Source organism: Malania oleifera, chromosome 3, assembly GCF_029873635.1.
Source record: "Malania oleifera isolate guangnan ecotype guangnan chromosome 3, ASM2987363v1, whole genome shotgun sequence".
Classification (NCBI taxonomy): Eukaryota; Viridiplantae; Streptophyta; class Magnoliopsida; order Santalales; family Ximeniaceae; genus Malania; species Malania oleifera.
Genome location: NC_080419.1, coordinates 59,502,443 through 59,514,422, shown reverse-complemented (window position 1 = coordinate 59,514,422; position 11,980 = coordinate 59,502,443). Strand labels below are relative to the sequence as shown.

Genomic DNA, 11,980 nt, shown 5'->3' with positions numbered 1-11,980 from the left:
CTGGAGAGAATAGGGTCAGTTGCCTATAGGCTAGCTTTGCCACCAGCTTTGGCTCGAATTCATGACGTGTTTCATGTTGTTATGTTAAGGAAATACATCCTAGACCCATCCCACATAATCAACTATGCAGATATAGAACTTAAGGATTCACTAGCTTATGAAGAGATGTCAGTACATATTTTAGACAGAAAGACACAAGAACTACGTACTAAAGAAATTCAGTTAGTGAAAGTTTTGTGGAAAAATCATGCCATAGAAGAAGCTTTTTGGGAACTCGAGGAGCAGATCTGACAGGGATACCCGCAGTTGTTTCAAGAGGTATAGAGGTAATCAGGTAATGTATAATAGTTAGATAAGTTTCTTTTGCAGGTACATGTATGGATTTAGTGAGTAGATAGTTTCAGTTTTATATATGTAATCTCCCAGAACATAAAATGTAACCACGGTATTCCTCTGTCATAAGTGAGGACAGGTAATAAAATAAGTAGACCCTTTTCCTTTACAAGATGATGGAGTGTATAGATGGAGATACAGATAATAAATTTCGAGGACGAAATTTTGTAAGGAGGGGAGAATGTAACGACCCTAAAAATAATGGTTTTTAAATAATAGAGAGAGAGAGAGGGAAATAGAAACATTTGAAGATAATAACTCGAAAGATTTCTACACAAAGCCTCGTCGAGGAACACAGGGAGTTCATCGACGAGTGCATAAGTAGGCCTCGTCGACGAAGCCACGGCTCGTCGACGAGAAGATACCGAGAAGGGTTTTTGGGACAGTCTAAAATTCATTGACGAGGGAGGAAGTTCGTCTAAGAATTTATTAAAGGACTCGTCGACGAGGTGACATGTCTCATCGATGAATCCGACCCTATAAATAGTGAAAACTCGGATTTTTCAGCAGAATTTTGGCCCAAAGGATTCTTTCTCTCTCTAAAAACGCCTCTCCCTCCCTCTCTCTTCGATTCTGGGCCCGTTTCTCATTGGATAAAAAATCCGAGGCCATCACGACGCTCCTGATGAAGTTCTCTGCAAGTTTGCAGGAGCTGATCGTGGGAGAAGTTGGTTTGGAATTCATCCCAAATCCAGGGTAAGGTACTTTATTCAGATTATGCCTTCCTTGTAGTTATAAGAAATGTTGTAGGTAAGAAAATACTGATACTTTTTTTTGGGGGATGTCATTTTCAGGATGTAAAGTGGAGAACCCTATGGGTATAGGGCCAGAATTTGGTAGGGGCTTCTCAGAGTTAACGTAAGGGAAATATGCTACGCTAGGAGTTTTATAATGTTATTAGAGATTTTACATATATGTATATACCAGCTTATTACTCAATTTTTATAGAATGAGTTTTAAATGCTTGTGTGGCCTAAGTAGATATGTATTTAATGAAGAACTTATACAATTTATATAGTATATCATACTATAAAAATACACAGATATAGACAATATATTACAGTTTTACTCAGATCAGTATGTTATAATTTTATACAGATCAGTATATCACAGATATTTATCCAGAACAGTATATTATAGTTTTACTCAGATCAGTATGTTATATTTCATACAGATCAGTATATCATAGATATTTATCCAGAACAGTATATTACAGTTTTACTCAGATCAGTATATTACAGCTTTATTCAGAATAGTATATACAATATTTATAGTTTGCCATGTTTCCTATTACCATAACATACAGAGTATAAAGACGGAGTATACAAATAGATATACAAAGATAGTATCAAGATGCTACTGATACAGAATATAGAGATTATAGAGTTAACACTACACAAAGATAGCGTTATGATAATTTGGAAACGTGCAGAAAATAGTAAAAGAATATATATGTATATATATAGTATCAGATCCCTGAGGAATATTACAGACAGATACAGTACAGATAAAGAATACAGAGCATAGTACCGTTGCTATATACAGATAGAGTGCAACCACATATCTCAGATAGTGTGTCGGTACCGTCAAACTGTGCTAGGAGAGGATGTAGATCCCTAGTTCTTTGGGTTAAGGGGGCTAGTTTGACGAGGTAGCATCCAGTCCCGCACCTAGGAGAGTATGCAATTTGGCCAGGCTGAGGTAGTGTAGTGTATATTGACTTATCTGGAGGGACGACCAGATTAAGTCCCCTCTATGGGCCGCAAAATCCTCTTATGAGGGATCAAATCATGACATACAGAGTTCCAGGGATATAGCACAGTTATGTATATGTACATAGTTTTACAGTATATGATGAGTATAGTATAATATTAGTAGTATGAAAAGTAGAAAATACAGATGATACAGTTATATTTTAAATTGTGAAAATGATAGATATGCTTTATAGATTTATTATTCAGTTTTTATTTTAACAGTATGCAACTTAGTCGTCACACACTAGTAATAGCATATTTCCACTTACTGAGCATCGACTCACCCCATTACTTTATCATTTTTCAAGTGAGCCAGCTAGGCGAGCAGATTAGGTTCGCAGATAAAGAGTCTATTTGATTACCCTAGATTAGAGGGAAAGTTTATGCAGAGTTTTGTAATTTGGTACAGATATTTTAGAGAGAGATGTATTATATAGTATAGTTTGGAAATACAGATCCCTGGTATTGTATGATGTGTATGGATGCATGGATTACGTTTCCGCTGCATAGGTATGATTTGATATTCAGATTTACCCCGGTCCCTTCTAAGGCTTGATTTCTATAGCAGGGGGTATCAGAACAGTAATATATATATATAAATGTCTTAATTTTGAGGTCGTCACCGGCAGAGTTCAAGAACATCTTGGGTATGGGTATTTAGAACTCATGTAGTTACATTTTCATATGATTTAATTTAAGGCTTAACATAACTTAGAATGACTTTAGGATTTATGCATTTCATGAACATCATTAGGGGACTTTCATGGACTTAGAAATACTTTTAAAATCATGAAAAATATGTTTTATAAAAGACCCAAGAAAGAGAGCAAAGCATATTTTTAAATTAGAAAAGAAAAATTGAGAAAAAGGACACTTCGGTAGCCTGAACTCAACTTCAGTCACCTGAAGAATTTCTTCGGTAGCCTAAAGACTAAGTTCGGTAGCCTGAAGAATTAATGGGTAAAACAGAATCTGGCCAAGGTACTTCGGTTGCCTGAATTGGAACTTCGGTCGCCTGAAGTCACTTTAGGAGCCTGAACTTCAACTTTAGTAGCCTGAAGTCGCGGGAAAGTTTAAAATTCATATTTTTATTAATAGAACTCGTGAGCTTTTTCTTTGATCCAATGGTAAAGATCAATCCTAAGGGTAAGAAACTATAAATATTGAATATCTAAAGCCTAAAATGAAACTAAGACACACAAGAAGAGAAGACGACATCTTATTGAAAGAGAATAGAGAAACTTGAGCTGATTGATATACGATTGCTTACATTTCAACTTCTACTCATCGAGCTTGGGCAAATCAACTCAAAATCTTGAAGGGAACTCGTTTACTCATCTTATTTTTCATTCTAGTATTGAGGTTTGATCATTCAATTTAATATTTTCAAGAGTTTCTCATCTCATCATTTGTTATTGAATATCATTAGAAAAGTTTGATCTTGAGTGTGCACATACATATAAAAATTGTTTTTGAAAAGATCATTACTTGAGAAAGATTTTTTACTATTGGTTGATTTGTTTTTGATTCAAGAGTATATATATATATTGTTCATAGAGCTTATTATTGAAAAATCTATTTTTGACTAAGTATTCAGAGGTTGATCTTGAGTGTGCATATATATTAAATCACTTTGATAAGATTGCCACTTGAAAAGAGCTTTAGCTATTGATTACATATTTTAGTTTCAAGTGATTTTTTCCATTTAAAGACTCGATACTTTTAATAGTACAAATCCACTTGATTAGATATCCTTGGAGTTCTTAAATACATATATTATTGAAGGATATTTTCTGAAATAGATCACGTTGATTTTTTACCTTTGGAATACATATATATATATATATATGTATATATATATTTGCATATTGCAAAGGTCGTATTGTGATTGAATATTTGAAAGAAAGCTTTGTGATTTTGATTGATTTAATATTCAAGACAAAGTTTTTATTAATAAATTCACATCAAATATATTTGTGCATTTTCGCGAAGTGAACTAGAACCCTAAATTCTCCGAAGCGTTTTTAAATATACCATTACTTGGGAGTTTTTTTTTTTTTTTTTTTGGAAAAGGGTTTTGTGTGTTGAAGCATATTATACATAAACAATAGTATCATTTCATTCATACTGAACTTCAAGTTTTATCATATGATTATGTACTAGGACTTTGAATTGTACTCACTAGCTTTGTTAGAAGCAACATTGAGTATTTTGCAGATTAAATTGATTCAAGGTTCGGTTTGTGAACCGGGGTTGAGGAGAGAGTTGTATCTCTTGTAAGCAGTGGATTAGAAGGGAGTTGTACCTCTTGTAAGCCACGGATTGTAAGGGAAGTTTCGTCCCAATTTAAGGAGCAGAGATTATAGTGGAATCCTTGAGTGAGTTGCTCAAGGCGAGAACGTAGGCCGGGTTGACTGAACCTCATAAAATAGTGGTTTCATTCTCTCTTTCCTTATCCTTTTCATTTTCCGCATCATATTTCAATTTCCTGCTTACTTGTGTATGTTGAATAACTTTACACGCATTTAATTGGGTAAAATGGAATTCATTGATTTAGTAATTCAAATCAACATCAAATTCCAGCCATTAATTAGTTAAACATAGAACTAGGGATTGATTGGTAAATAAGTTTGAAAGAATTTTTTAAAATACCCAATTCACCCCCCCCCCCTCTCTTGGGATTATATCTTAATCAACAATCCTGAATATCCATCAAGAAAGCAATAGAAGGGATGACTAGCTACTCGCTCTAAAATTTGGTCAATAAAAGGCAATGGAAAGTGGTCTTTCGGGGTGGCAGAATTTAATTTTCTATAGTCGATGCACATTCGCCACCCAGTCACTACCTTAGTTAGAATAGATACTCCATCCTCATTTTCCACCACAATCACCCCTGATTTTTTAGGAACTACTTGTGTTGGACTCACCCATTGACTACTAGATACTGGATAGATTATACCAGCATCTAATTATTTTAAGACTTCTTTCTTAACAACTTCTTTCATTGTAGGATTAAGTCTTCTTTGGGGGTCTCTACGGGGTTGAGCTCCTTCCTCTAAATGAATCTTATGGGAACATATCGGTGGGGAAATACCTTTAATGTCAGTTATGACCGAACTTAGTGCATATTTATGTTCTCTTAACAAATTTATCAATTTTTCATCTTGTTCAGCACTAAGTTCAAAAGAAATAATAATAGGAAAAGTATCACCTGCTCCTAAGAATGCATGCTTCAAACCCTTGGGCAGTGAGGAAAGTTCAAATTTTGGTGCTTCCAAGGTCGAGGGTTTCAACTTTTCTCTATCACTTGGAAACTCTTCAAAGCGCAGTTGCCAATATTTCAATTGCTTATCCTGTTTTTCATCAAAATCAACAGAAATATTAATAGTATTTACAGGAAATAACAATGGATCAAAGTTGGAGTTATGGGGGAGGTAATCTAAAGATTCAAAATCTTTATGCAAGTGTACTTCCTCCTGAACATGTCGGTATCAGGTAGGTTTGATAGCACTCATCCTCATCTCGTGGTTGCTTTCCAACATTGAAAATATTAACTTCAAGATTCATGTTCCCAAATGACAGCTTCATGAGGCCATTCCTACAGTTGATCAAAGCATTTGCAGTAGCCAAGAATGGTCTCCCTAAGATCAACGGGATTTTTGACTCCATGTCAACCCCTGATTGACTATCCAAGACCAAAAAGTCAACGAGATAGTAGAATTTATCAATTTGGAGCAAAACATTTTCCACTATCCCCCTTGGTCATCACACAGAACGATTGGCCAGTTGCAATACCACAGAAGTGGGCTTAATCTCTCCAAGTCCTAGGTTCAGGTACACTGAGTAAGGCATTAAATTGACGCTTGCACCCAGATCTAGTAGAGCTTGGCTAAACTCGTTTGTCCCTATGTGGTAGGTGATTGTGGGACATCCTGGATCTTTGTATTTTGGTGGAGTTTTCTGCTCAATCACCGCGCATACCTACTCAGTCAAGAATGCCGTCTTCTTGACATTGTGCTTTTTCTTCATGGTGCACAAATCCTTGATTACCTTTGCATAAGCTGGTACTTGTTTGATCACATGTAACAAAGGCAGGTTTACTTTAACTTGTGTGAGGTGTTCAAGAATCTCACCTTGTTTTTTCAGTATTTTTCCCGTTCGAAGAGCTTGGGGAAATGGCTCATGTACCAGAAACTTCTTCTCAGGCTCTAGTGGAGAGGCATCTCCAAGAGTAGTGCTTTTGTTGTTTGGCAGAGTTGATCCATCTAAAGTTTTGCCACTTCGAGTCATAATGGCATTAACCCCTTTAATATTCTGCTCCTCTCTAGTTGAAGTTTTGGCCATATGTTGCCCTTTTGGATTTGACTAAGGTTGCGAAGGAAATTTCTCTCGCTCTTGGATTGTCAAAGAACTAGTTAATCTAGTGATTTGACTTTTTATCTCCTTGTTTTCTTCCACCACCTGTGTCAGGACAGATTCAAATTTTTTGTTAGTCTTATTCTACGCCTCCATAAATGCATGTAAAGTGTCTTCCAAAGAAGATCTTGTAGGTGGAGCATTATATTGAGGTGGAGGATAAGATCGTTGTGATGGTGCCTTAGGTTTCTAGTTGTTGTGGTTGGATGATGCAGACTGATTGGATTCAGACTTCCAACTAAAATTGGAATGGTTTCTCCACCTAGGGTTGTAAGTGTTAGAGTACGAAGAGTATGGCTTTTGAAACATTCCAAGTGCATTACATTATTCTTCATACATACCTCGCATCTCTCCGTAGGTGGGACATTCTTGAGCTAGGTGGTCCACTTCACCACAAACAAAGCAAGTGACTTGAGATTCCACTCTAGCGACTGTTTGGATGGGCCGACTATCTCTACTTTCCAAGGCTTCAAGTTTCTTTGTGACAAGATTCAATTGGGCCTTGAGGTGATTTTATTCTTGTAGATGGTAGACACCACTAGGTTTTGACCTATTGGTGTTATCAGTAGCATTGGGTCTAGTCCAAGTGTGAGCTTTCTTAGCTAGGTCATTCAAGAATTCAAATGCTTTATCAGGATCTTTTTAGAGAAACTCTCCATTGCACATCATCTCCACAAATTGGAGCTCCCTAATTGTGAGTCCTTCATAAAAATAGCTAACTAGGCGCCAATTCTCATACCCATGGTGTGGGCACAAATTTAACAATTCTTTAAACCTTTCCAATGCTTGGTATAGGGTTTCACTATCTTTTTGGGCAAAGGTTGAGATCTCTCTTTTCAAATTATTGGTCTTATGGTGTGGGAAATATTTATTAAAGAAAGCTTTAGTCATTTCCGCCCATGTACCTATGGATCTCGGTCTCAGAGAGTATAACCAACTCTTTGCTCTATCTTTTAGAGAGAATGGGAAAAATTTTAGTCTAATAGAATCTATGGCATTGGGTTGGCTATAAAAAGTGGCCACTACCTCCTCAAATTCCCTAACATGTACGGATTTTCACTTTCTAATCCATGAAAGGTGGGTAGGAGTTGGATCATGCCCGGTTTGAAGTCTAGTTGTGGACTATTTGCGGGAAACATAATACATGATGGAGTGACTGTACGGGTTGGGTGCAAGTAGTCCTTCAAGGACCGTGCAGGATTAGGCTCAAGTTGATTCATGGTAGCAGGTGTGTCAGACAATGTTATGCTTGACCAAGAATCAGATGACGTCTCACTAGCAGTGGGGCTTGGTTGCTGCTCAATTTCAACTCTTCTCGCAAGTCTTCCACACTCAGTTCTCTGCCAAAACATACACCCAAAACAAAGGGAAATTCCTTCTTCTTTTTTTTTTTTAGAACATAAAATATAAAAAATAAAAATAAAAATATATTAGAAAGAACTTTAACAAGAGATTAAAATGAAACTAGGAGGCATAGCCATCCATAAAAGAGAAAATAAAAATAATAAAAGGCGGCTCAATCAACCACACAATAATAGTAATAATAATAACAACAATAATAAGAAATAGGTGGCTTAGCCGTCCATAAGATTAATATTAACAATGGAAAAATAAGATATGTGAGAACTTACAAGTAAAAGTAGGAGGCTCAGCCTTCCATTAAAAGAAAAGAAAAAAGGGAAAAAAAAAACTAACTTTACCTTTGAAGTACAAACCTTTCTTGTTGATATGGCTTCTCCGGCAACGGCACCAAATTTTGATTACGCTCAAAATATACTAGCGGTTATTGAAGTATACATTGAGGTGTCGATCCCACGAGGAAGCGTTTACAACAAAATAGGTTGAAGAGAATCAAGTATTAAGGATAACAAGGCGTTGAGAATCCCTTTTATGCTTCGTAAATCTATTTCCTATTTTGATTCAATTTTATAACTCAATTGAAAGTTTCACGTCCCAAACCTTCAATCGGAAAATATTTCTTTGAAGAACAAATGATAAGAAAATGTATTTAATATGCATGAAACTCTTTTTCCTTGAGAACAAGAAGATGTTATCTTATAGGTTATCCAAAATCGACAATATATCTATTGACAATATTGCAGTAAAAGATCAACCTATAAAATAAAACTATGATTAAAAAGAAATCGCATAAAGAAAGCATGACTGAATTTATACGAACTTGAAAACCATAATTTTGGTTTAATTGAAACTAAAAATGATAAAGAGCGTCATACATAATAAAAAGATTACATTTATTAAACTCCAATTTGAATCAAAGCAGAGAAGTAGAAATACTACACATAGAGGTTCATCTCACAAACTTGAGAGAGAAGTTCTACAACAATTTTGGGAGAAGAATGGTCACAATTTCGTGTCCCTGGAGCTCTCCCAAGGTTTCCTTTTATAGGCATCACAACCACCTTATGCAAGTGTGAACACAAGTTTGAACACAAGCTAAAATTTTATCAACTTCCACGAGATTGTTCCATTTTTACCCCTTTACACATGGAATTGGGAGATGGTAAAAACATGAAAATTGTAACCCAATGGTTTGGAGCTCTAGATATGTCCAAAATAGCAAGCTGTATGCAGCCAGCATTGTTGACTTGTCTTCACCCAGATTGATTGCTATATTTCACCTACATGCACACCTAATTTGAATTTATTCAAAACATAAAAGTTGTAGATATATGTCTTTTCCTTTTATATATAAAATATAAGCTTATTTGGAGATCTACAACTTCATATATGTTCAAAATATTGACTACTGCGCAGTACGTAAGAAAGCTGAAATTGTTGGCTTTTCTTTCACACGTTTTTTTCCATTTGCACACAACAAATACACTACATAAATACTATACTTTATGAATAATACTTAAGACAACCTAAACATGTATGCATAGTCTTATTTTTACAATTAAAGTTTATACAAATCAAAGTTGTGACATGAGTTTCTATTTTGACCAAAAGTATGAGTATTAATATAATGGAAGTGTAATAAAGTCTTATGAAGTGTATGAAAATACTAAATTTTTAGACTATTATCATTTATCATGGATTTTAAAGCTACAAAAGCATCAACAAACCTATTTTCTAACCTTGGTAAGTGTTTAAAGGATATGAACCTGAACAGTTATATAAGCTTCTCCATATATTGCTGATAAGGTATAAATTTTCAATCTTTGGTTTTCCATTCCCCCATAAATTGACATATTATAAGAGCAAAATCTCCATATACCTCTAAAACTCGAATTCCCATTTCTTGTGTAGCATTGAGTCCTGTTATGCAAGCCTTGTATTTGGTAACATTATTAGTACAAGGAAAAGTTAGTTTTATTGCAATAGGAAATTGTTCCCTTTAATATGATACCAACACTACCCCTACTCCATATCCATATGTATTTGACGCTCTATCAAAGTACATCTTCCATTCATCTTCATAATTTTCCATTGCTAAGATGTCTTCATCTGGAAAATTCAAAATTAATTTTTCCTCTTCTTTTATTGTGTGATTAACCAAATGATCAACTACAACTTGCCCCTTGATTGCCTTAGAAAACTTATAGACAATGTTATATTCTAATAATAAGATTATCCGCCGAGCTATTCGTCCTGATAGTTCCATTTTTTCAAAGATATACTTCAATGGTTCGACACAAGAAATCAAGTGCATCGTGTGATATAACTTGCATTGTCTTAACCTATGCATCCCAAGCTAAAGCACAACATGTTTTCTCCACTATTGGATACTTTGACTCAGAATGATTGAATTTATTGATGAGGTAGTAGTTGGCTCTTTCTTTCTTCTCTATTTCATTATTCTGACATGACATGCAACCCATAGATTCCTCTAATACTGTCAAATAGAGGATTAATGGATTTCAAGGTATTGGTGGCATCAACACTATAGGATTCTTCAAGTATTCATTAATTTTGTCAAAAGCTTGTTGGCATTCTTCATTCCAAGGATTATCTTTCTTCAAGAGTCCGAAGATCGATTCACAGGTAGCATTTAGCTACAGTATGAATTGAGCTATTTAGCTCCATCTTCTTAAGAATCCTCGCACTTGCTTTTTGATGGAAGGACATTGTAATTTTTCTATTATTGAGATTTCAGCTGGATCAATCTCAATTCCTTTTTGACTTACTAAATATCCCAACAACTTTCCAAAAGTCGTTCCAAAAGCGCAATTAGCTAGATATAACCTCAACTTGTATTTCCTTAATCTTTCAAACAATTTCTTTAACACTTATGTATGTTCTTCATCTATTTTTGATTTCAAAATCATGTCATACATGTACACTTCAACTTTCTTAAGGATCATATCATAGAATATTGTGACCATGACTCTTTGATATATAACACCAACATTCTTTAACCAAAAGGGCATCACCTTGTTGCAGAAAGTGCCCCATTAAGTGATGAACATGAATTTTCCTTTATCCTTTTCTACCATCTTGATGTGGTTGTATCCAAAGAATCCATCCATTAATGAGAATAACTTGTGTCCACCCATTTTATCTATTAACATGTCAATGTGGGGTAATGGAAAATCACCCTTTGGGCAGCCTTATTCAGATACTGATATTCAACACATATCCTTACTTTTTCATCCTTTTTGGGAACTAAAATGATGTTTTATACCCATTCTGGATAATTTCTTAACTCTAGGAAACCTGCATCAAATTATTTCTTGACCATTTCTTTGATTTTTACTTACCATTCTAGTCGCATCCTTCTGAGCTTCTGTTTCACTAGCTTGTAGTTCATCCACACTAGTATTTGATGAGTCACCATATTAGTGTCCAGTCTTGGAATTTCTTGGTAAAACCATGCGAATATATCCTTATACACATAAAGTAGGTCCATCACTTCCTATATGATTAATGGGCATATCAATGTTCTGATTTTTACTTCATACAGAGCTTCTTCTATTCCTAGGTTTACCACTTCTATTCTTCTCATGCTCCAAAATTTTTAAAAGCTCTTCAGAAGGTTCTAACTCCCCGTCTTCTTCATTAGGGTTTGGCAAAGTAACTTCTATGTAATCAACTAGGTTCTTTAGGCTTAAAATGTGTTTTTTGCAGGGATGAAATGAACCACTAAAGGGAAAGTAAGAAAAGATAAGCTTGTTAATAAGATTATGTGTCTTTGGCCATAGGTTAAACCAAAGATAGATTTTTGTTCAACGAGCTATGTGTACATAGGGAAGACCTTAGTGGTCCAATTATCAAATGACCCTGATGCAAATTCTAGAGCATCGAGTTGATGCTTCTCTCGAATAACCATGTTGACATATATTTGATTCTTCAACGATTCTGCTAACTCGATCGCTTTTTCTGACATTGTCTCCAATTTCATGATAAAATATACATAAGGGCTTTGGAAATGTATAGCGGATAAAAGGGATTACTAG

The 11,980-nt window shown here is 35.1% G+C and overlaps 1 non-coding gene across 1 annotated transcript; it reads left to right on the top strand.

Annotated features, from left to right (window-relative positions):
* The first annotated feature begins 7,299 nt into the window (after positions 1 to 7,299).
* Positions 7,300 to 7,406, top strand: LOC131152545 (small nucleolar RNA R71). Its single transcript, XR_009136039.1, has one exon. It is a non-coding gene; the product is annotated as a small nucleolar RNA R71 (small nucleolar RNA).
* The last annotated feature ends 4,574 nt before the right edge of the window (positions 7,407 to 11,980 follow it).